We start from the raw sequence: 22,629 nt of genomic DNA, 5'->3' as shown, positions 1-22,629 counted from the left end.
GGTGAATAACAGTGCTCGGTGACAGAGTCTCTCTCCCATTACAAAGCCCACACCAAATTTACGCTTCTTTATATGGCCACTGTAGTAAATGCCACGACCGGAAGTCGTGAGCTGCTTGAGCCATATGTAAAAGAATCGTTTCTGGTCACTCCCAAGTGAATAGCGATCTGAGAACTTTCCTCACTTGCGTTAACTTCTACACATGACTGCTATGATCTTCCCTTTACTAAAGGTTTTCAGTGTATGTATATGAGACAGGAAACAAGTGACAACATAACGCATCTGTACTTTTAAAGTAAGCAGTATGACGACTTGAATGTACAAGAGGAAACAAGAGCAAAAAGCAAAAAAGTTGCTTGGATGGTGAATGTGTAAATGAAAGGGTGAATGCTGTTTACATATAGCAATTCATTTATGAAAACGGCATAAAATAGCCAGATATACGTAAGTAGTATGCTGCGCAGCATATAATGTACCGGAGGCATTCAAAATAACAATCCACCGAGCGAGAAAACATTTACACTTGTTTGCACTTGACTCTTATAATATGCAAATATACATTTTTTATTCTATGCTTAATTTAACTAATTAGCAGTTTGATAAGTTAAAGAGGTTTTTGCAGTAAAAAGAAGCGTTCAGAAAAAACACTGAGTAAGATAATTTGCATAGAAGTTAAATTGAATGTAATAAAAAATATTTCAACTTTGAAATTTTTGCATGAATTATAAAAAATCAAATTAACAAATCATAACATCAGCATAACCTAATTAATTTTATTTATAAAATGCTCTAAAAGGACTCTAACAGATACCACATACTGATTTGGTGTACAAACATGTAACCCTGATCCAATGGCGCTATTTTAAATCTTTCTAAAAATTGTAAGCAAGCGATCTACATAGGTATTAGCTTTATCCACGTTGGTAATGATGCTGCATTTGTGGTATACTAATAAGAGTAAAAAATAGTAAGATTTTGGTCACAATTTTCAAATTCTTAATTTATTCAAAGTCATCCCCCACAAAGTAATCCCCTTGGCCCAATACACTTCTTTCCGAATCTCGAAACAGTTGTTAAAGTCAATTTCTGGAATAGCCTTCGTGTGTGTAGCGATTCACGTTTAAGGTCTTCAATTGATTTAGAATTGACCAAATCAGACGTACACGGTGATTGCCGCACGATATTGGTTGAAATTTTGTGAAAAACTCACATACAATCAATGCAGTATGCGAAGGTGCATTGTCGTGGTGCAAAAACCAAGAGCTGGCGGCCCATATTCCCGATCTTTTTGGTACTCCTGCAACCTGTTGCTACAGAGCACAATAGTTTTTGTTCGCCTAACAGTTATATAAATCATCTAAATCTAAGACAGATATATGTAGGGTTATCTATATATAATTGATCAGAATGTGCTTCCGTCCGTGCAAGCTGTAACTTGAGTATAAACTGAGATATCTTGATAGAGCTTAGAGTGACGGTTCCTTGGCATAATAAAAGTTTTGTTTTTGAAATTATTTTAGTTGTTTAATTATTTTCTTAAAGATTATAAGAAGTCCTTCCAGACAATCTAGTCAAACCATTCATTGCTTCATTAAAGGAGGAAGCAATTCAAAATATTTATTAGTATAGACACACCAAGAATAGTGTAACCAATTGATAGTAAAGCAGAGTTATTATTATTGTTTCATGAATTCCTTCAAGATAACTTTGGAGAAATTTATACTTCATGGATATCAGTGCCGAATATAGCCACCATGATAATATATAAGTTTCATGTTAATGGCATTACATAAACACAGTCTACGCTAAGACTAAACATAATTCTGTTTGTCTTTATTTATTCATACATCTTTTATATGAATGCATAAATAAAAATTTCATCTATTCATACCCATTATTGCTGCCTTGCTCTTCTTTCTAAGAATAATGTGATGTTGCGTATATGCCATGACCTACCTACTCTCCTAGCGTGTCAACAATATTGCTATATCAAATATTAAAATGTGGTGAAAACATTGTGTCGGCAGTGATGTAGTTGGCAAAAATTTGGCACAAAGCAATTATATGAAAAGAAAATTTTTCATCAGAAGACATAATGTATTTGGGTCTAATAGATATATTCCAAGCTAAATCTAGATAAATAAAATCAAATAAAGCCTTTTATTTCTGGACTTTCTAAAAAAAATAAGAATCTCGAGTGGCTTGACAGTGTATCCATATAACAACTATTCTCATTATTAATGAGTGATTGGTTATATATTTTCTTACATTTATATAATTCTTTAGGATTAGTCAATCCATTGCGAAGTCCACATACAATATCACTGTCGATACAGAGATACATATTTGTTTCACCGAAATCTTTTCTCAGCTTATGTAGAATGATACATTTTTTGACAAAAGTCGGTATGGTATTTCTAATATGTGTATTTATGATCTGTATTAGCAGGTTTGTACATAATTTTGAAACAAATCAGCTAAATATGTTTGTTTACACATTCATATTATTGTTGCCAATACATTGCACGCACGAATGTGTTTGTTTGTTTGTAAATGAAAAATTATTGGAAAAAAATGTATTTATTTACTTAAGTAAATCTTTAAAAAATTTCTCACTTCAAAGTGTAGGCAATATTCAAGGATAAATTTAGCTCGAATGATACCATATATTATTTAAAATTATTGCAAATCAATTCAATATTTTCGATGAAATTGTGAATGGATCGCAGATCTTTTAAATATTTTTTATGACTTTGTTGTACCTTGTATCCAGAATATTTGTATTAAAATAAACATGTTTTACTGAAGTTTGAAATATGTGATATAAAGTGAACTCCAAAGGCGGATACAAGCTTTTCGAAAAGATCTAGGTCAATCTCCATTATTTTCAAAGTTAACCTCAATACGATAAGTTAAGCATGTCCACTTTTCACTTTTCCCTATTAAAATAACTCATTGACCGATGAACAGTATAAAGCCAAACATACAATATTTTACGAGAAAAATGTTTTAACCTTTTAGTTGTGTACAAATACTAATAAAGGGTGATATTTTAAAGGTCGAAAAGTGTAAATTTTTCAGTGATCTTGCAGTCTTTAAAAAAAAAAACGCATAAAATTTGCAAAATCTCATCGGTTCTTTATTTGAAAACGTTAGATTGGTTCATGACATTTACTTTTTGAAGATAATTTCATTTAAATGTTGACCGCGGCTGCGTCTTAGGTGGTCCATTCGGAAAGTCCAATTTATTGGGCAACTTTTTTTCGAGCATTTCGGCCGGAATAGCCCGAATTTTCTTCGGAAATGTTGTCTTTAAAAAAAGGAGTTGAAGATTGATTAGACTTTTTTGACTACTTAATATATACTTACAGTTACGTTAGCCCCACAATAATAGTCTAAAGTAATATAAATCGCATGATCTTGGTGGGCCACTTACGGTCCCATTTCTTGAGATGAATTGTTGTCCGAAGTTTTCCCTCAAAATGGCCATAGAATCGCGAGCTGTGTGGCATGTAGCGCCATCCGTTCTGTTGAAATCACATGTCAACCAAGTTCAGTTCTTCCAATTTTGGCAACAAAAAGTTTTGTTAGCATCGAACGATAGCGATCGCCATTCACCGTAACGTTGCGTCCAACAGCATCTTTTGAAAAATACGGTCCCCGCCAAAAAAATGAATTCCACCAGCGTACAAACCACACAACGTGCATTTTTTCGGGATGCAATGGTGGCAGTTCTGAAACGGCTTCTGGTTGCTTGTATTTGCCGTTTATTGGTTTTCCTTTCACACCTACATCATAGTCCGTCATGTTATCAGGCGCTGACACAGACTTTTTTCATTCAGGAAGTCTCTTTGGCATAAGCACATGTAAAATAAGTTTCCTATCGCTTGGCAGTTCTATCCTGCACTGTGAATTTTTTGTATGAATATTAAGGCCGATCAAAGTTAAATTTATGCAGTTTCATACAAAACGCGCAAATATTTCGCCATATACGTGAACTTGTGAAAGTTTACAGAAATCTAGTAAATGATTTTTCTCATATAATTAAAGTTTAGAAATGGCACGCTAACAAACTTTGGTTGACAAAATTTTTCAACTGATCTAGGCGATTGGAGCCAGCTTTAATCTACATTTCATGCTGCAGAAAAAAGTTAGGATTATTTTAAAAATCGAAGGAAGAGAGATAGTAGAGCATTGTTTAGATTTAATTTGATTTTTCCTTTTTCAGCTTCCTTTAGTTATTATCACCACCATATATTAGGTATCTGGACACTGGAACAGTTGTAGTACGTTTTGGCCTACTTCCAGTCAAATATTCGTGCAAAGTTTTATTCCAATCAGTCAATAATCAATTTAAAGCTTAATTGGAAATTGTTTGAAGTCTCATTTTGACCATATTCGCACAGTAACATACGAGTATCGGGATAATATTATGTGCGAAATTTATTTGAAATTAGTACTACGGGTTCCGAGACATGGGTGTTCTACTAAATATGGATGGTATCATGCCTATTATTCAGTTTTTATATTGGTTCCTTTTAAGCTTAGTATTAGATATTTTAATATAACCATTTCATGGAGAGTAGGTGTGATCATAATCCAATTTCAAACCTAATTATTCAAATTTTAAAATTAATAAGAAAAAATTCTGTAAACAAATCAAACTTGAATCGTTAATACCTGTTAAAGAATTAGGTTAAAAAACCTCAAACCTGTCGAAAAACTTATTCTTCACAGTGTGAAGCAAAAGAAGAAAACGGTTATTTTGGCCTACCCGAACATAACTCTGTAACTAACTCGCTAACTATTATAAAGATTTTTGCAAGAGTATAAAAGAATCGTAATTAAATGGTAGTGTTATAATTATTTAAACTGTTAGAACATTTTTAGCTTCGAAGATATAGACTATTTTCCAAGTAATGTAAATACTATTACTGCAAACTTGGACGCTTTGGCTTTGAACTTCAAAAAAGTCAAAGTAATTAAAGTTTTTCTCTTTTAGTTTCAAAGCATAGTAAACCTGTGTATACTCATATATATATACGTATTTCGCTTAAATCTTGTTATATCTCTCTGCCCTGATTGAGTTGGTGAGATTTATATTAACTTTATTTCTCTAAACTAGATCTTTATAAAATTAGTTCCTGTAACAATTGTGCCCATTTAGAAACAGCTAGCATGAGGAAATAATGTTTCAAAAATAAATTCAAGTATATTGTGTGTCCCACTCAGTTGGTCCTCACAACACATCAACACATTTATACAGAATTTACTTGTCAAGCACTCGTTGCCAACAACCATAACTCACGGCCCTAGTTTAGAAAAGTGCGGACGGCAATAACATTGCGGCTTATGAACTCAGTACTATAACCACAAATACTTCACCAAATTGTGGCAATAATCAAACAATTGCCTGATTAGTAATGGTAAACCTCAAGCAACTTTGGTTGTACCTAATTTAATACCCACTAGAAATCGTGGGTATTTGATTGGCATACGGGCAAATATGTTGCATATATGTGCAAATGTTTCTACAAGAAACTAGTTTTATATATGTATAATACGCGATATAGGTAGCGATAAATATTTGGACACTTGTCTCACCTCCAATCCATTATTGTAGTTTCATATGCCGCCAACTTCTTAAAATTGCCTTACACAGTGTAAAGCAATACAATTTTGTTTTTATGAGAAAAGCACATTCATTAAATACGTCATTTAAAACGCAGCAATTTATAAAGTCAACCGCAACATTGTAAATGTCAAGGCGAGAACAAAAACTCTGCTGACACGCTAAGTTTAACATTCAAACACACATGGGCTGGTGTTTACATGTTTTGCAGCGAAGGTGGTGAGGCTTATGTGAATAATCGTAAGCCATGGCGTATACGTGAAAAATCATTTTCTACATTGAATAGATGATATATAATATAATACATATACCCGTAAAAATATTCAGCATTGCGGTTTTATTAAATGTATTTGTAGTAAACAATGGTGACACGAATAAATAAACTTTCGTTTTAAATAGAACGTGGCGACTTATCGGTAAGTGTATTAATGAAATATGAACCTTCACAAATACATCATTTGACTCAGTTCGTCACGTTGATTATTTAGATATATGTATATTTTATAGAGTCTTCGATATTTCTTTCTGGCAAATATAATACACCCTGCTGAGGGTATAAAAAGGATATATGGACGAAGTACAATGTAGCTTTTTATGAAAGAACTGTGCTCTAAAGAGAATTCCAACAACGAAGTAAACGAAGAACGAAGTTTGATTCAAGTTTTAGAAATATTTTTCAAGTCCCCCCATGACATGCTAAGACTTCTTTTCCGGTGGCAAACGAAGTACTCATCTGTGGCTTTTCTTTGCCGAAAATCTTCCTATGACCGGGAATCCAAATTATGCATAACACGATTTGACTTGCCAGTAAGCTTAGAGCTTTCCAACAACTGTTTACTACTGCCTGGCTATCAGTGTATGGTTGCTTTCCATGTCCTCCCGTTGTTATTCATTATAATACTACCGGCCTTCTCTATACCTAATACTTCAGCTTGCAAGGTGCTGGCTGACTTCAGTAGACTGATGGAAACAGAGATGTCAATATCATTCGAGTTTACTCCTGCCCCTACCCCACATCCATTTTGGACCCGGCGGTATAGATAAAAGTAGTACATTCCTCCCCTACCTCTTTTCTCTATTCCCGTCTAGAGGTTAAGCAGTTAGCATCTACTCTGTTAATATTGTATGTTGAATCTTTTCAAATTGATATACATTTTTTTATTTAATAAAGCTGCTTGACTCAAATGTCCAAAAACGTAGTTTTTTATTCGTTTTATAACGGTTCAGTGTGACAACGAAAAATAATAGTCCAAAGCAAAAATATTAAAATCCTCTTTGATTTTCCTATGATGGCCATGAAAATTTTATATGTTGTGCAAACTTCTTAAGCAACTAACACTTTTTCGGTATTTGCAGAACTGTTCATAATCTGCTGCGCAGATAAATTGTTAACAATTTAGATTGGGTTAACCATTTAACAACACTCTAATCGTCTATGTAGCATCTTACTTGCTTAGAAGTAAACGCAGCATATCCACCTTTTAGCTGCAAGTGGCTTGCAATTTCCGAAGTAATCCCTTTCGAAGAGATTATCCAGCTGAGCAAAGTAAACAAAAAAACAACTCACGAAAGCCGAACTAAATTGCAGCACTTGACTACAATTCCTGTCAAAAGTTGATCTTCCCCGCAAAGATGGTTAGGAGATGACCATGAACAGATAAGTAAAGAACGTGAGGAAATTGTTTAATTTGCTCTTTAGTCTTTAAAAGAATTTTCGAGAGTAGAAAAGTTAAATATAAAAGAAAATTGTTTGCACAAATGGCAAAAGAAAATAATGAAACCGAAGCCTTTAAAATTAATGAGGTGTACCGAAATAATTGGCAAATATTTACCACCTTGTAATTTGTCACATTGTAGATATATATGCTTACTTTTTAATTCTCCCGAATGTAATTACAATTGTTAATTAGTCAAATTAGCAATTAGTCATAATGGCTATTGTACTTTATATAAGGATTGTGAGCAAAAGACTAGAAGTTCTTCAACAAAAGACGTTAGGCTAAAAAATGAGGTATCATATTCTTATAATTACATGTAGTAACATACTCTTGATTTTACTTAAAATATTAAGTCAATTTTACTGCAATAAATTCATTGCTATTTCAATCTGAATTCTAAGAGTGAAAAACTAATTCCTTGGCAAAATTTTCTCTATTTGCTTGCTTGCTATTCAATCGACTGCGTCTAATCAACATATTGCAAGACGCCCGCTGATATTTGTTAATTGCGATTTCAATTTAAAGAAGCAATTTCGTATCAATCATGTTTTAACCAATAAAGATCGCCATTACATTGTGGAGAGATATACGATCCAATAACGAGTCGAAATTATTACAAATATACTTCCAAAATTCGGAGACAGTGGTCGTCATAATCGTTCTGTCTGACCAACAATTGAGCGTCTAGTGAAAAAATTTTAATCCACATGCACAGTATAAAATGTTCATGTGTAGTAAGACAAAGAAGTGCCCGTAGTGTCGAGAACATTGTTGCCGCTAGCGCATCAATTGAGGCAGACTCAAATCAGTCTTTCACATGTCGATGGTAAATGTGATAAGGAGAACCGCGGCCTCCCTCGCGCTATTTATAAGCACGCTACCGTCGCCCCGTTACCACCGCAAACACTACGTCCCAAAATATTCATTTAAATAATATGCTGTAAAAGGCCATATAGATCTATATTAAATCATCAATGTATTTAAAGTATTTCATTAGAGAACGATTAGTGCTGTGTTGGTTAAAATCGCATCGAAAAATAGCCATTATTTGTCGTAAAAAGTAAATGACAAGAAAATTTTATTGTGGGATATGCATAAGAGATAGAAATTCACCATCACGAAGTTTTCTGTAGACCTTTTCAATGTGTACAATACTTAGTACATTATTTTGATCAATATCGTAGAGTTCAGTAGGAGTTTTCAATGTAAGCGAAAAAAATTTAATGGATGTTATTAAATATATAAACCTTCTTCTTCAATCACTCTAACTATTAAAAAAAAACACATCAAAATCTGTTGCGTAGTTTTAAACATTTAAGCATAGGATAGAAAAAATAATGAGTTAAGCATCCCCTCACTTTAACCGGAAAAACTAGCACACACTAATACTTGACGACATTTTCACACTCGCTAAACACATCACAAACAATTGCTTCATTCCACAGTAGTACTTTTTGAATCTAGCGCCCGCTGGTGTCGCCATCTATATGTCTATATGTCGACTTCTGCCTTAGAATCTGTTATCTTTATCGATTATCCAATGGGAATTTCATAACACTTCATTGATTAGAAGTGCGTTAATTTGAGTCGTCTGTAATCCAGAGCGCTAAATCAAGATCGCCCATCAGCACCCATCTAATCAATCATCTCTCATTGCCTCATCGGACACTGTCTCGAATTCATTATAGTGTACATTTATCATACTTTACAAATTCATGGTAAAATCCTGATCAATAAAACAATTTTCGATATAAATTCCACTTTGCATTCTGTTTTGAATAAAGTGGTAGAAGTGAATTATTGGGAAAAGTAATAGTGGATGTACACCCCTGTAAACACTATGTATTGATAAAATAGACTCAATAAAGAAGACACGAATAATTAAATAACTTACACATATGATTTTGTTATCACAAGTAATATCGAAGTAGACATAAATATCACATAAAGTAACTTATATATCTATCTTTGCGCTCTTGTTCAAATCGCCGTTTTCTAACTCTTCTCTAGAAGGGAGCTCGATGTTAGGGACCGAATTTAAATTCAATTTTATGGGATTTCGAAAAACCTTGGTTTTAGGTATAAAAAGGAAGTTAAGTACCAAACAATGCCCTTTGTTTTTGTCGACTGATAGGGAGATTGCTCTCAGTCTAAGGCTAACTTCTTCTTCGTATGCCATACTATAGCTATGTAACATAAAAGCGTTAAGGTTTGTGCATGTTCTGGTCTTATCTTCTGAATTAAGGCAAAGTCATGAGGTTCTAGACTAAAGGAGCTAATTTTCTTTGATGGATATTAATTTGAAGAAAACGAATAGTTTTTTTCTCTCTTCTTGAAAGTCGCTCGGAAGCTCTTTATCAGTATATAGTTTAGAGGGTCTGTTAACAATCTCAGATCCCGAGAAACACTAACCTTGCTCAGAGTTTCGAAAAGTGAAACCAAAGGATTTAGCTTCAAGTGAAGACCTCTACCAAAATAATTGACAAAAATTTACTATTTTGTTATTCGTCACTAGCAAAAATATTGCAGATATTCCTACATTTTTATAAAGTCCCACATGCACGCTCTCACGCTGATAAGCTTCCATCATTGAATGATTGCAAAACACCCAGAATTAGAAGCCATTCACATATATACACGTTGTTACCGTGATCGCGCACAATTTTCGCACTGAAATTGGTCGTTAATGTTGCATTAAACATTTTTTTTCTCGCATTTCACATTTATTCTGCTTATTCCCTGTCATAAATATCGACGGTAAAATTGTGAATTTATACCCCTTTACGATTATGTCGAAAAAATTTCATCATCGTAACAAGCAGCCCACACACTTATCCAAGCACATAAATGTAGTTGCATACATGAGAATGCAATTGTACTTGGATAATTCCCGCATAAAATACCTTTATGAGTGAGTTCATGAAATCAACACATGGATATTTGAGATCAAATGCAAGAAAGAGGATCGTTAGATTAAAAGTGTCAATTTACGAGCTGAGGTTTTACTGACACTTTTCCGACATTTGTATTGCATTTTAATTTGTGGCATGAACGAAAAAAATTAGATGGCTCTTTATGAGAAAATAAAAGCCAATTGGCAAAATGCAAACGTAAGCAATAAGTAAATCATAAGTAAATAAGTAAGCAATAAATAAAAATATCCAATTCCTACTGCAAGAAAATATGAATAAATTTAAAGCATTTTCTTTGAAACCAAAATGCTTCTTACAAGCTATATAGCTTTTGAAGGAATACTCCTTACGCCAAATTGATTATTTTTTAGTTTGAAATTTATGAAACTTCCTTTGAAAATTCATCGAAATGGCCTTCAATAAACCTATTATACTACTACTCCTCTGTCCCTTCTAGTCACGGACATAGATCTCAGAGTGAACTATTTCTTATATTTAATATTAAATACATTGAACAAATTGACAATCGCTCAAAAAAAGGCTCGTGTGATTGGTGTAAAGAAATGCTGAAAAAATACGATCGCGGTGCTTCAAAAGACGTTTATAAGATCGTCACAGGTGACGAATCATGAATCAATGCGTATGAGCCCGAAACAAAACAGCAATCGACCGTGTGGGTCTTCCAAGACGAGCCAAATCCAACGAAAAAAAAAACATTTTCGTTGATGAATATGCCTATTTTCATTATTAGGCCAGAAATATATATAGCAGCCCTCGTATACTGCGCTCACGAGAACTATCTGACATCAATTTTTGTATACTTTTGCTTAAAAATTAATTTTCACCTTCCCAAGTAAAATTAATTGTATTGGTAAGTGATTCGCAATTCGCAATTCCTCCGATGAAAGGTTAATCAACTAGCAGATTATTTTATATTTTAAATTAATCCCTCCCTTAAGCCCGCTGCTAGATTGTAGTATTGCTTCATCAGCTTTTGCACGTTTCAAGCAAAAGATGTCGAACGAGTGTTTTAATTTACATTTCAATTTAATTTTAAACAAAATAATTTAATGTTGGCTCTTGTCGAAGCTCATGTCGGCCGATACACAAATATACTGTTGGCTCTTTTGTCGAAGCTCATTGTCGCGCCCGATAACACAAATTACTGACACTTAAGAAACAATACCTTCACTTCCTATCAATGAAATGTCATGAAAATCTCAAGGACAATCGATAAAGATAGCAGCCATGATTTATAACCTTTTTTCCGTGCCTAATTTGGAGGATGTTGATGAGGACCACCTTTCCAACAAGACGATGCTATACTGCTAACATAACAATAAATTTATTGAAGGAAACTTATGCTGACCCCTTTAACTCCACTGGACTATTTTTTATGGGGTTATGTGAAGTCACTCGTCTGTACTGATAAACCTGAGGCATTGACACATTTTAAGAGATTACTCGGCTCGTTATTGCTGAAAGCTGGCCATTATCGATTCGGACAAATTTGTCTTCTGTTTTTGAATTTATTCAAGTCAGCCTCGGCGGTCACTCGATAGAGATTATTAGAGAAATCGGTTCCACCAGGATCTAAAAGTGAAAAGTATTAAGGTTAATAAGCAGATTATTACTGGTCTTTAAAAAGATATTGTGAACTGAAAAAAAATTATTAAGGATATTTTAATAAACAGGCGAAATAAAATTATGTTACGTACATTGTCTCTCTCTCTGTTACTGTGTGATGCGTCCTTATTTCATAAAAAAAAATTTGTTATATAAATATTCTCTTAATTGTTTCGCCGGTCCTTCACCAATCGTCGGTTAAAAAGGGGTTCAGCATCAGGTATGTGCGCAAAGTCAAATATCCTGGGCTGACCCTTGAGTGAAAGACTATGAGTTTCTTACTCCACATTTGAAGCAATTGTTGAAGGAGCGAACTGCAAGGGAACGGTGGGCAAAATACTACGCCTTTTTGAGGAGTGATTGGGGTCTCGGGCGTCGTGCTGTTCGCACCACTAATTCGGGGTTTGTTTGTGGGCCTGTGCAACTTACGGCGCCGCTGTATGGTGGGAAACAGCCACGACATCCTGGGGGCGTCGACAACATCTTCTCCAAATTCAGGCGTTTTATAATGCTTGCTTTCTTGCCTGTATGTCTCACCGTCTCAACAAAGCAATGCAGGTACTATTAGGAGCTTCCCCCGCTTGACCTGATTTGTCATACAGCGAGCTGGTTGCAATCAGATTAAGACGGGGTTTGAGTGTGTCTGTTGTTTCCAGAAATGATTGGATTTCTGACAAACGATGCAGAGAGTGAGGGATATCTAATGCGAAGCAAGAGGCTTCTAGATGAAGACCCGTATTAAGGATCCATAAGTGGCAAAACCGTTCAATTGGAACAACAGCAGCAACGGTCGAGTGACTTACCAATAACATCCAGGATGGTAATTGAAAAGGTTGGTGGATGGAAACCCCGACTTCAGATTCTTGTCCTGAAGCTCAGGCTGCCTACTTACGGGACATGGGCCTCGTAAAACTGCATTTCGAATTGCAATAGGAGGAATCTAGTCGGAAACCACCACCGAATGTGCGTGTTGGAGCACGCAATGCGTATTGGGTACATGTCATTGCAGAATGCGCAATGTACTCAGTACATCATAGCTTTAGGAGAATGGGGATTAGTTATCATTGAAATGGACGGCTAGATGTGAGCGGTGTGATCTCCACTAGTTGAGAATGCCCGAACTTGTAGGGACGTTTGATAGGTTTGCGCGAGTAGATATTTTGGAGGCGAAGACAATTGACTGCTAACATAACAATAAATTTATTGAAGGAAACTTATGCTGACCCCTTTAACTCCACTGGACTATTTTTTATGGGGTTATGTGAAGTCACTCGTCTGTACTGATAAACCTGAGGCATTGACACCTTTTAAGAGATTACTCGGCGCGTTATTGCTGAAAGCTGGCCATTGTCGATCGACAATTTGTCTTCTGATTTGAATTTATTCAAGTCAGCCTCGGCGGTCACTCGATAGAGATTATTAGAGAAATCGGTTCCACCAGGATCTAAAAGTGAAAAGTATTAAGGTTAATAAGCAGATTATTACTGGTCTTTAAAAAGATATTGTGAACTGAAAAATTATCAAGGATATTTTTATAAAAGGCGAAATAAAACATATGTTACGACATATACCCCTTAATTTGTTTCATTATTTCTTATTTTTTTTAATACAAAATGAAAATTAAGTTTTCAAAATAAATTTTATAAGACCATTTATACTTTCATGAATTGTGAGCAATTATAGTATATACAAAATTAATCGTGTATGCTTTAATAATGCCAAGTAAAGTTTTATTTAAAACTGATCAAAAAGTTTTATTGGACTACTTAATTGCAGAAATTTCAATGTTTGGCAAATGAGAACTTTAACAACTTTTAACTACCTGTATGTTTTGATGTAACTCAACATTTTATACTCCCACATTTTGTAAGGATCAACTCCACGTAAAACTCATTTCGAATTGCAATAGTATATCTGACACATTAGGTAATATTTTGGTAAAATGTTCGCAATAGGAACTGAAATCTACACATTCGGTATCTGGAAGCTTGGATAAATTATAGTCATAAGGTAGTGCACACCAAAGGCAGTATTCGTGCCAAGTTTTATCCCGATACACTGAATGGTTCTTGGTTTGTTCACCAGCAAGTGAAAGATGGGATTCAAAGTCCGATTTCCCCCATTTTCACACTGTAAACTAGAAATGTTAGGATAATACTTACGAATTTGGCGGAAATCGGACGAGTAGGACCTGAGATATGGGTCGAGTAGGACCACCTAAATGAAGGTGGTGTCACGCTAGACGTCCAAATTTGACCTATTAATACTTTTAAACCACCAGAGGTGTAAAATTTTATGTCTCTGACGCATGTATTTATAGATTTATCTAAGTTTTAGTAGTTTTTAATTGAACCGTTATATGGGAGTGGAAGAGGTTATCATCTGATTTCATCTCTTTTTACAGAGTTGGTACGGGTTCGTAATAAGCGAATTTTATTATTGAGTAGTTTGGAATATGTGTAAACTAATCCTCTTAGAGGGCGGGGCCAGGTGCATTCTTTTTTTTAATTTTGCTACTGCGATTCACTGTGCCAATTACAGTTCTATATCGTAGTTTGCTGCTTAATTATAATACTTTTAACGTTTTCGATTAATGGAGTGGCAGGAGTTCGACTACGCTCCTACGAATATGTCTTTCCTTGTTTGTCAAGGAGCCCGTGCGTTTCATTAAGGCATCTCAATTTCTACTCAAACAAGATCTCGGAATTCATCTCGTATCCCCCATCCTGATTATTTATTTATTATCGATTAGCTTCAGGTAATACAGAAAACCGTTAGGTGAACAAAACATTCTCTGTAGCAACGTATTGCAAACGGATAAATATATGTGACCTGGTCTACGGAAAGGGGGCTTAGGTGTCAAAAAATCAAAAAATAACGAGAAACTTACGAAACGAGTTGTTTATTTTTAACAGCTGTTTCCCAGAAAACTAGTTTTCGCACGTTAGCTCCCTTTCGTAGACCAGGTCACATATATTAAAATAGTATTTATAATGATTTTTCGCAACAAGTTTGCATTCCGTAAATACTTGTTGAGCAGAGATTAGCAACAAAATTTCTCTTTGTGGTAAAAATGTAGTAAAGAGTAAGTAAATATTAAATGTGGTTACTTTTATGTGGCTAATTTTAGTTTTATGTGGTAAAATTGAGTGCTGACAAACAAAGTGAAAATTTAGAATATGTTTCACATTACAGGAATTAGTGACGCGAGCAAATAGGATGGCAAAAAAAGAAACAGAATTCATAATATGAAGGGTTAGAAAATCGCGCACCGGTAAATTTGTTAATGCTAACGAAATAAATTCCTCTCTGTTTAATTCTGCGGTAATTTTGACTTCAATGTTAATAGTGATTTTTTTATAATAGCGATAGGTTAAAATAAAGGATGCGAAGCTTAAATTGGGTAAACGTTAGTACTGTCACCGGTTTCATCTGATAACTTTCGGTTAGATAAAGTTCATCATAATGGTAGGGGTTTTCAATTTGAAAGTTGAATTTTGTCCATTTCATTTCTTTCAAAGTAACCCCCTCCCGCTGCAATACACTTATGCCAGCGAATTTTCCTGTCATCATAGCACTTGGAAAAATCCTCCGTCGTGATGGTCATCACGCCTTCTTCGGTTCAGCTTTTACTTGTATGAATTGAATGACTTGTGAATTTGATAAATAGTCAGAAGTTACACGAAGGTAAATCAGGCAAATGTGGTCCGGCGAATTCCGGCCCGACATTAGTTGAAAATGTGGCGAAATTATCACGAATAACCAATGCAGTATAAGATGATGCATTATCGCACTTCATTGTTCAATAAATTCAGACATAATGAAAATCCAAGAATTCACTTTTAGAGCCTCACAAAACGACGCGTATCTCAAATACTAATTACTTTTGACGTGAAATTTAGCACAGATGTCACTAACAGCACTATCAACTCTTTAAGCTCGAGAACTACCAACTTACAGAAAAAAATTACCGATTCGAAAAAAACGCGAAGTATAAAATAAAAATTTACCTTTCTATTTGATTACTGTAGTAAATATCGTTCATTTTTATAAAATTTAAGTGTTTTTAATGGCAATATTGTCGGCAATATTACTGCATGAGAAATTTCCAGGTCGCATATTCTTCTGCTTTGGTGTTCAAATTGGCCCTACATATCGTGTGACTTAACACTATTAGACTTCTTTTTATGCGATCATTATAGTCAACGGTCTATTTCTTACAAAAAGCCCAGAACCTTAAAGGATGAGATTCAACGTTGTGTCAATAAAATTCAGCCATATTTATGCAGAATAGTCATAGAAAATTTCGACAAACGAGTGTATGTGTGGTGGAGGTATCATTCCATTAATAGCCGTATCCTACGTACTTTATGATTCAATATAAAATTTTACACTCGTAAGACTAAACAAAAAAGAGAGACGAAGTGCGTGCGCAGGAAGGACTTGGCAGCTGATTGACTGGGATAATGCTCGAAAACTCTACGAAAAGATGAGGTGACTAACAGAAACCTTCAAATCCGGAACATTCTCTTGTAGAACCCCCAGAAGTGGAGAGAACACTTCTCTATCCTTCTGAATGGTAATGAAAATAAAACCCCAGGAGAAGGCGAACACGATTCACCAATCGATGACGATAGAGCAGGCGCTACATTGTCCTGCCATGAAGAAATTTGAATGGTAATTACTCGTCTGAAGAACAACAAAGCGGCGGGGCCGATGGTTTTCTGGCCGAGCTATTCAAATGCGACGGCAAAGAAGTGATAAGGAGGCTGCATCAGCTTCTTTGTAAAAAATGTATGCCCACCGGTGGAAATTTAAGCGTGCTCTGCCCAATCCACAAAAAGGGAGATGACACAATCTGCGCCAACTACCATGGGATAAGCCACGCATATAAGGTTCTATCGAGCATACTGTGTGAAAAATTGTAAAAGAAGCATCGACACACACCCTTTTTTTGTCGATTTCAAAACTGCTTTTAACAACAAGAAGAAACAGTAGCTACGCTGACTAGGTCATGTCGTCTGAATGGATCAAAACACTCCAGCTCTGAAAGTATTCGACGAGAAGAGGAAGAGTAAAACCTCCATATCGTTGGAAAGACCAGGTGGAGAAGGACAATAAAAAAAAGAAGTATACGTTTTATAAACTCAATTCATACTATGTACGGATGTACTCGGAATTAAACGCGCATACACGGTTTAACATAACTACCCATCACGGAATCACACATGCTGATTTCATTTAATAACTCATTTGGTTTTTACGGGTTGTTAGTTTTTGCAGTAATTGCATTCACTGTAACCGCATTCTGCGTCAAAGTGGCCGAGTGGGCAAGTTGTTAGTGTCATAAAACGAAGTAATCTTGAGCGCAAAAATTCCAAATTTACTCGCATGGTTTAATGTGCTGAAATGGTATTTGTGCAGATGGAAAATGGAATTCTCTGAAATTTAATTAAATTCATTTGCATAATAGCTAAAATAGGAACGAATATATTTAAAACAACGATTTTTTGCATTGACTAATAACTACAAAATTTTTACCTGGAAAATCAAACTGAAAAATTAAAGCTCATTTCTCAAGTAACAATACAACAAATTAACAAAAATTGGCTTTTTAATTTTTTTAGTGAAACACATAATAAAAAGTTCAATGATTGTGGCTTACACAAAAATAGGTGTTTCTGATAGTAAATATTGCGACCGCATAGAGTATATCCAGTTTTTCTATGAGAAGGTCTGACGTACAAGAAAGATTTAATGAACAAAATGTTTTTTAATATGGTCAAAAGAAGTTGTTTACACAATTTTAAAAGAAGCTAAATTTGGTGAAAATGTCCAAAACATGATTTAAAATGCTTTTGTCCGTCTTTTTACTGCAAATATCAGAAAATTTGTGAGAATTATTGCGGGAATTCAGAAAGAACTTTTTTGTGGTTAGAGTACGCCCAATATCAAAAATGGATGAAGAATACTATTCAAACTAGCTCTATACATCTAATATAAAAGTGTTCAAAACGGTTGACTTTTTAACAAATACATCTTAAGATTTGCAAATTAGTTTATTGAAACTGAGAGCATTTTTTCAGATGCTCACACAGTACGGCCATATAACTTAAATAAAAATTCCAAACTTCCGACCCTCTAATTGATGTTTTTCTTTCACAACCTACGAGTACACAATTAAGCCTCTTCCGCTCAGTTTATATCACATATATGTACCTCAATTGATGTTGATTTTATTATAAATATCTAGAACATGCCAGTGAATTTATGTCCTATAGTACTTGTATATATGTATTACTTAATAGGAACCAAAATATTTGTAATCCATTCACTGTTTCGTCGAAATCTTTAAAAATAATTTTCAATCTACGTATAAAGTTTTGTACCACCTGAAAGTTATTCAACTTATTTTTTATTAAAATCTCAAGCATTTTTGAGATGCGAAAATACAATAACTTGGGAATGCGCGAATAAAATTTAAAAGCCTAATTGCCTGTTTGAATATTCCGATCAATAAAAAACAGCGTGCGTTCGATTCAACGTTTCAATTACAAGTCTTTTTTTATTCCGTTGAATCGGATCAGTTAGGTAAGCGAGGGGGGGGTTGGGGGGCTGGGGGTAAGTACCACTTCAAGGCACATTTCGTTAAATTTGAGTAATATATTAAGGTAAGGTATTAAGGTAGTAATAAATTAAAGTAATATAAATGTACTATTAGGGAAAGTATGTCAAGCTTTATAATTCAATGTTTATAAATTAAATTTCTAATATTTTTAAAATTGATTTTTTTAATTTTTGTTTTTGGTTTAATAAAGAATTTCCTATAACATTTTATTTTGCCACCTACATGTATGGCCTAAGTTAATCTGTAAGCATTCAAAATCAGTTGATTCAGTTTATTTAAATTATTAAAACATACATACATAGGCTGCTATATACAGTGGGGAGCAAAACCGACAACATGTTTACTGAATGCGACTCAAGGTCCTTTTAACTTCTTTTCTACTTTCTAGTATCGGCAACATTCATACACCAAAATAAAGGTAATAATTCAATTTATTAAAAATAGAAAACAGAACAGCTTTTATTTATTCTTGAACGAAAATGTGCGATAAATTCCATTTACAAGTCATTTTGACAGTTTTGCACTTGTACACTTTGACCTAAGTTCTTTACAGGGCTTAGTACTTTGTCCATAGACCTTTAATTTTTCTTACGCTTTTTATGCTTTTGGACATAATTTCAACCAAGTTTTCAATAATTGAGTGGGGTATACTTCTTCACTCCGTCTGTACCCGACTCCACAGTTCGTCCATGTTGGAAGGCGGATTTCGATACTTAGCCCGCTGCTGCTCAACGTATGCCCACAGATTTTCTATCGGGTTAAGGTCGGGACTTTGTGCTGGTCATTTGAAAGTTTTAAAACTTTGGGTTTGGAGTCATTCTTGGACAACTTTCGCCGTATGTTTCGAGTCGCCATCTTGTTGGAAAATTATTTCCTCCGCTGGATAGACACCTTCGTCCACGAAGTCAGGCAATTATGAATTTAGAATATGCAGATATATCTCCTTATTCATTATTCCACTTATTCTAAACAAAAGGCCAATATGCCAACACGTGAAGCAACCCCAAATCATCAAACTTCCGCCACCGAATTTGGGAGTTTGCTTTACCTGTCCACGCTGAAGCTTTTCTTGCAGACGATGCCAAAAATATGCCTTACCATCAGATTTACACCTGTTAATTTTCGTCTAATCTGACCATATAATCCTTTTCCAGTCCTCAATTGTCCAATCTTTCCGTTCTCGGCAAAAATTAAGTCTAGCTTTAACATTTCGCTCAGATAAAGCAGGTTTTTTTTGTTTAACCGCAGCAACCATACCAATTTTATTTAAACTGCGGCGAACTGTCCATGTACTCGCTTGAAGTTCTAACTTAGCAGCAGCTTCTCGAGGAGTCCTACATTCATTTTTGCGCAATAATCACTCAACAGCACGGGCATTACCATCGGTAAGCTTCCGCGACCGGCCTCCAGCGTTTACAACTTGGACAATATTTTGTCTTTTCTTCACATTTATTACCGTTTATCGACTTATATTTAACTTTTCGGCAATTTTCCTAGTTGAATAGCCGTTTTTAATTAAAACAATAACTTTGTCTTCGACGTCTCCCAGTAACTTTCACATTTTTTTTTTTTTTTGGTTTAAAAAAGCCCCTGGAAAATTTTTTAGTAATCGCCACGACAGACAAAACGTTACTAATATAAATTGTTAATTCCGTCTCCGCTCAGAACTTCGATTGAATTACCTAACCCAGCCATTCCGGTAGATATAGCGGGACTTTTATGGCATACTGATGTAGTGGTGCAAAACTGTCAAAATGACTTGTAAGTGGAATTTATCGTACATTTTCGTTCAAGAATAAATAAAAGCTGTTCTGTTTTCTATTTTTAATAAATTGAATTATTATCTTTATTTTGGTGTATGAATGTTACCGATACTGCTAGTAGAAAAAAAGTTATAAGGATCTTTAGTCACTCAGAACGTTTTGTCATTTAATCGTGAATTGTTTTATTTACAGAGAATTAAAAAATTCATCTCAGCCAAAAAATGAAATTAACTCGTGAACATTTTTCACAACTTTCGACGTGGATTATCACGACAAGAGTGCATCGATGAACTAAAATCTTTGTAAAATCGATGTAAAATCTTTGTATGGCCATCCTATAGCACTGTGAAAAACTGGTACAACGAATCAATCGTGGCCGACGCTCGCTCAAAGACGAATTCCGTGAAGGTCGTCCAAAAACAGCCGTTGTGCCAGAAAACATCGATGCCGTACGTGAACTGATAATGCAAGACCGTCATGTAACATACCTTCAGATAGAGGCATGCATTTCTCCCACCAGCATACATTCGATATTGCATGAACACCTGGCCGTAAAAAAGGTTTGTTCTCGTTGGATCCCGCACAATTTGACAATTGCTCAAAAAAGGCTCGTGTGGATTATAAGATCGTCACAGGTGACGAATCATGGATCTATGCGTATGAGCCCGAAACAAAACAGCAACCGACGGTGTGGGTTTTCCAAGATCCAAATCCAACGAAAAAAAAAAACATTTTCGTTGATAAGTATGCCTACTTTCATTATTAGGCCAGAAATATATATAGCAGTCCACGTATATATTTCCGGAGCTCCATTCATACATATGTGATTTTGTGTTGTAACGATAAACTGAAGTTATTTCGTACTGGTATAGACTAGATAGCAAAAACTGATATTCAGAAATTCATATCATTTTGTATGAAAGAAAATTAGAAAACTTAAATTCACATTTTATAAATTTATTATGCACATAAAATGAAGAATAAAGCAAAGTCTAAATGAAGGAATTTTGACTCAGAAAGAAGTTCCGTCTCTTCGTTGCGGAAGAGAATATAACAGCGTAATCATCTCTCTTTTGTGCTTCGCCAATTTGGCTGCCGTATTGACTTGTGAAGATCAATTTTTTGTTGGTGACATATTCATATGTGTACGCATATGTATGTTTGTATGCTTGTGATTTATTTGTTCGGCAATGTATGCAAATATATGTACATATAAGTATATATGAATGCAAGTCATATGCAGTATATTGATAAGTGATGAAAATATGATTTCAATTTCTGAACGCGCACATGCATATACTCGTACATACACTCATATTAGCATGTGCAGATACACAAGATAGGATAGAAGATGTATGCCTTTTAACATCGTATACTATATGTACAAATAAATATTTTTCTTACTAATAGAAATTAAATTTATCACAGCAATATACATAATATACATATACCTAATATTGCTGTGATAAATTTAATTTCTATTAGTAAGAAAAATATTTATTTGTATAGTATACGATGTTAAAAGCAATGTTAGTATCTTGACTTTCCAAGCGCTTACCACCAACACCACCATTGACACTTAGGTTGCGCTGACTTAAGTATGATTTGGTTATGCATGTAAGAAACATACAATGGTTCTAATAATTTTGTTTAAGTATAGAAATATGCTTTTGTAGAACATTTGCTTTCGCAAACATACAGACAAATGTGCAAACGACATAATATATGTATGTATGATTGTTTCGCATTTTGCTTCTGAATATCACTAAGAAGTATAACTTCTTCCGCGCGTAGGGACTCCCCCGCACCTTGTTTTTGTGTAAAACCTTGGAATTTATTTATTAAAATCACCACTCAGAAGTCGTTTTATCCGTTGTAAGCGAACGTTTTTCGAAGAAACATCATTTCTAATATGCCACAAGACAAAATTAGAAAGGAACTTCTTAAACTTCACGCTGTCAGATAAAACGATATACCTCGTCATCGCGGGTCGATTTCCAAGAAATGTAAATGAATTTTTCAAAGACCAACGCAGAGTATTTCAACAAAAAGTCACTCAAAATAGTTGAGAATTCGCAGAAATGAAAGACAAACGAAAGAAAAAGAAGTATAACTTCAATAATGCACAAGCATACAAACATGCATATGCGCACACATGTGAATATGTCACCAACCAAAAATTGAAGCATTGTTCTAAAAAACAACAACAGCACAAGCATGACAACATTCTGTTGTTGGTAGAAAAGCCGAGCTGTGCCGAAAGAAACGAACAAACGATCGCCGATTGTCACCGCTTCGCTTGCTGCTCGAACATCTTCGCGTTCAAGGTTGCGTTAGATTCATATTGAAC

The 22,629-nt window shown here is 34.7% G+C and overlaps 1 pseudogene; it reads right to left on the bottom strand.

The window, feature by feature from the left end:
* Window positions 1-22,128: 22,128 nt before the first annotated feature.
* Window positions 22,129-22,321, bottom strand: LOC125776889 (small nucleolar RNA U3; annotated as a pseudogene).
* Window positions 22,322-22,629: the final 308 nt, after the last annotated feature.

The sequence above is a fragment of the Bactrocera dorsalis genome, chromosome 2, assembly GCF_023373825.1.
Source record: "Bactrocera dorsalis isolate Fly_Bdor chromosome 2, ASM2337382v1, whole genome shotgun sequence".
NCBI lineage: Eukaryota > Metazoa > Arthropoda > Insecta > Diptera > Tephritidae > Bactrocera > Bactrocera dorsalis.
The sequence above is the reverse complement of the archived record's forward strand: the minus strand, read 5'-3'. Positions and strand labels throughout refer to the sequence as shown.